The 4,249-nt window shown below is 42.2% G+C and overlaps 1 non-coding gene across 1 annotated transcript; it reads right to left on the reverse strand.

Moving 5' to 3' along the window:
• trnar-ucu lies at window positions 1–74 on the reverse strand. Its single transcript has one exon. It is a non-coding gene; the product is annotated as a tRNA-Arg (tRNA).
• Window positions 75–4,249: the final 4,175 nt, after the last annotated feature.

The raw sequence follows: 4,249 nt of genomic DNA on the forward strand, positions 1-4,249 counted from the left end.
CATCTCTGCCGGGACTCGAACCCGGAGCCTCTGGATTAGAAGTCCAGCGCGCTATTCCATTGCGCCACAGAGACTGAGTCTCACCAAATGATGATAAGAGAGTTTATATTTCCCCCTACCGTATACAGCATCCTCATCACGCAGCATCAGGACCACTTGGCTGCTGTTCACCGACAGACCGGTAGAGGTCGCACTAACAGCATCACTATGCAGCGCCAAGATGGCGATATCAGTTTCTTTGCGTTTCATCTGAGGGATAGGCAAACATCTTTGATTTCATGCATAATTACGCTGAGTAATTATTTGAAAAAATACAATATTAAGTGCATTTGTAACAACTCAAGTAACTTGTAAATATCAGATACAAGCATCCGATAAAATGATGCTCTCATCATGGACATGTCCCCCCTTCTCTCTTGGTGAATAGAATCTATTACTCCTTCCTTATGTCACCACTTTTTCTTTAGACCATGCGCTCTCTGAGATCTAAAGGGCAGTAAGGTAGCTTAAATGCTGACCAAACCGTGCGCCAGCACGTGCAAGTTGATTTTGTCAAACACCACCAGAAGCGGTTAGGACATGCAGGTTGAAATATCAAAACAAACTCTGAACCAATTATATTAATTTGGGACAGGTCAAAAAGCATTAAACATTTATGGCAATTTATCTAGCTAGCTTGCTGTTGCTAGCTAATTTGTCAATGAATAAACATTGGGTTGCTACTCGTCATCTCCTCCTTCCTTCTTTTTCTTCTTTGGACTATATATGGCAGTTGTCAAACAACTTTACAACTGACAGGAGTGTGGACCTCATCAATGAGGAGATGGCACGTGGGTATATGCTCCTAGAAACAGGAGGCGGCAGGTATCCTAGTGGTTAGAGCGTTGGGCCAGTAACTAAAAGGTTGCTAGATTGAATCCCTGAGCTGACAAGGTACAAATCTGTTGTTCTGCCTTCATTGTGAATAAGAATTTGTCCTTAACTGACTTGTCTAGTTAAATAATACAATGATGGGAGAGGCAACATGTTGAGCATCACATATAGAACCAATTTGTATTTTAGAGCCCGGCCGTGCATCATTCTTAATTGGAATCAGGTTGGAACCACCAAGACTCTTCCCAGAGCTGTCCACCCGGCCAAACTGAGCAACCGAGGGAGAAGAACCTTGATCAGGGAGGTGACCAAGAACCCAATGGTCACTCTGACAGAGTTCCTCTGTGGAGATGGGAGGACCATCCAGAAGGGCAACCATCTCTGCAGCACTCCACCAATTAGGCCTTTATAGTAGAGTGGCCAGACGGAAGCCATACCCCCCTTTAGGCTGTCTCGTCGTTGACGGTAATCAAGCCTAATACGGTTGTGTCATCTACAAACTTGATGATTGAGTTGGAAGCATGCGTGGCCATGCATTCATGGGTAAATAGGGAGTAAATGAGGGGCCTGAGCACGCACACTTTGTGAGGCCCCTGAGTTGAGGATCAGCGTAGTGGTGTTGTTTCCTACCTTCACCACCTGCGGGCAGCCTGTCAGGATGACCAGGACCCAGCTGCACAGGGCAGAGTTAAAGCCCAGGGCCCAGGGCTTAATGATGAGCTTGGAGGGTACTATGGTGTTGAAGGCTGAGTGGTAGTCAATGAACAGCATTCTTACAAAGGTATTCCTCTTGTCCAGATGGGATAGGGCAGTGTGCAGTGCGATGGCGATAGCATCGTTTGTGGATCTATTGGGTCGGTATGCAAACTGAAGTGGGTCTAGGGTGTCAGGTAAGGTGGAGGTAATATGATGCTACATACGTCTCGTGCCTGAGCTGGTGAATTGCGACTCCACTTTGTCTCTGTACTGACGTTTAGCCTGTTTGATTGCCTTACGCCGGGAATAACTGCACTCTTTGTATTCAATCATATTCCCAGTCACCATCAAAAATGCAGGTGTTTCAGCTTAGCTCAGTGCCTTATGTGGTGGCGGGGCAGGCAAGCAGAAAATAGGAGCATTGCACCGTGATTGGCTCAGTGTTCTGTCACTCATGGGGACACTACGTCATCAAGTTTAAGTCCTTAGTAAGGGTAGACATCCAAAATTTCAGCCCTTTGGGTCCTGCCAGAGTTATATTACAAGTTCCCTTCCAAGAAGGCTCAAGGTCATTGGCCGCAGATAAAATTACTTCAAACCACGTTATATGTACAGTAGCTTTGAGTGGACTGATCATGTCAACATCTTACTACATAATTCTAAGCTAGCAATCATCATCATGAATCAAGTCGACAAATCTACTGGCAAATCATTTTTAATCCCTGTCATATGAAGATGAATAATTTAGAGAAACTATAGATAAAACGTATCGGTGCTCATCGGACATTGGACATAAAGATTACACAACAAGTTGGAAATCACAAATTCAACAATGAGTGGTTTATAAGGAATTGGCTACCTGCAAGCATTGCAAAGCAATCACTAACATTAGCCTGCTATTCAATGGAGTGGCTGTGTTTGTTTTTTTGTTGAGTTCCCACCATAAATCCAGAGAATGATGACAGAGTATGATGACAGAGAATGATGACAGAGTATGATGACAGAGAATGATGACAGAGAATGATGAGAGTATGATGACAAAATCTGCCCCCAAAGGACCATCGCTCCACCTTCACAAGGTGAGTCCAAAAATGTATTGTATGCTGCTGCATAAATTATATAATATGAAAAGGAGATATACTGTAGCTATATACTGTATACTGTAGCTAAGAAAGTAATACTAAGTGTATGTTGTGTAGTAAGGTATTAGTAGCCAATGTGACTCACCGTAATAATGTGGTCTATTTTCACCAATGCAAATTCAGCACAAACAACATTCTATAATAGAATTGTGTTATTTGACGTGTCAAGTTAAAAGCTTATTTAACACGTCAAATAGTGTTATATGACGGATGTTTTTTGACATGCAAAACCCCAAACGGTGTTCAATGTGCCTCAATGTCTATTTTCACCTCTTAATTTCACCTACTGTTCTAACTTGGTAGCGCACATGTAGCCTATAACCTGTTTTAGAGAAATGTTATTGAATATTGTAAGCGTTCATTGTTTATATGCCCCCTCTATTTATCCTACGATTCTGACTTGTACAGGAAGTACACTGTAATAACTGCCCATGTTCTGAATTCTGTCAATGTACATCTCAAAAGTGATGAACAAATAGTTATGACTACGTCCGTCGTTGCTCGCTAATTAATTACAGATGGCCTCTTATCCACTCATCATCCCCTTATGCCATAGTTTGTACATCTCAATTGTCAGTAGAAAACACATTTGTTTAAGCAAGTGAGCCATATCAGCCATGTTTTTTTAAAGGCAGTAAATGAGGCTGAATGAACTGTTTCGCTGTCAGACAAGGCTCTGCTGAAAGCCAGCTGTTGGGAGTGCTGTTAGGTTAACAGTTTGCAGGCACTGTTTGCCACCGTTCTAGAACAATTAATGTATTGTTTAGTGTTGTGTAGTGGCTTTGCTGGCATACATCCCACATTTTTGTTTGCCCCACCAAGATTTACATGCTGAAATCGCCATGGATCCATATATATATATATATACACGTTTCAGAAAACGATAACTCAGTCAGCTTTCATATCAACCTTCTGCCCTGGCTACAAAATGCTATTAATGGTGAGGTGGGATGTGGACACATAAAACAAAGTAATGGGACTCTCTTTCACTAGGCTGAGGATGATCCACACGCTCCACTCCCGCTGTGGCGGAGATACAGATATGGACTCAGATCGAGACTTAGAGATTCGAGTTGAAACACCACAAGCTTAAGCTCTGACTTGAAAGTGGCATTAATGCTGATTTGAATCTCTGAGTGATGTAAATGTGGATCTATTGCAGATAAATGGAAGATGCCAATGGAGACAAATGTAGGACATTACCATGTGAAGAGGCAACCTGTTATATATATATCACTATTTTTGACCAGAGCCATATGGGGCCTTTTCAAAAGTAATGGACTTCATAGGGAGACATTTGAGAAGGTGACATTAGTGTTCAGTTAGATAACAAACAGGGTGATATTAATGGTCCCATTTCCATTATTTCAGTTTAATTTCCCCCATCACACAACAGTATCCTTTTCTAGCCTTGTGAAACCGGACTGAACTCGCCATAGGTAAGTAAAACAGAATGTGAGCTAAGTGAAACAAAACATTAGTCTGAGACCAGGCTATGCCTTTCCATGATAGAAACAGAAACAAAAGGGAAAGAAAAA

This window comes from Oncorhynchus gorbuscha, linkage group LG08 (genome assembly GCF_021184085.1).
Source record: "Oncorhynchus gorbuscha isolate QuinsamMale2020 ecotype Even-year linkage group LG08, OgorEven_v1.0, whole genome shotgun sequence".
In the NCBI taxonomy this organism is placed as follows: domain Eukaryota; kingdom Metazoa; phylum Chordata; class Actinopteri; order Salmoniformes; family Salmonidae; genus Oncorhynchus; species Oncorhynchus gorbuscha.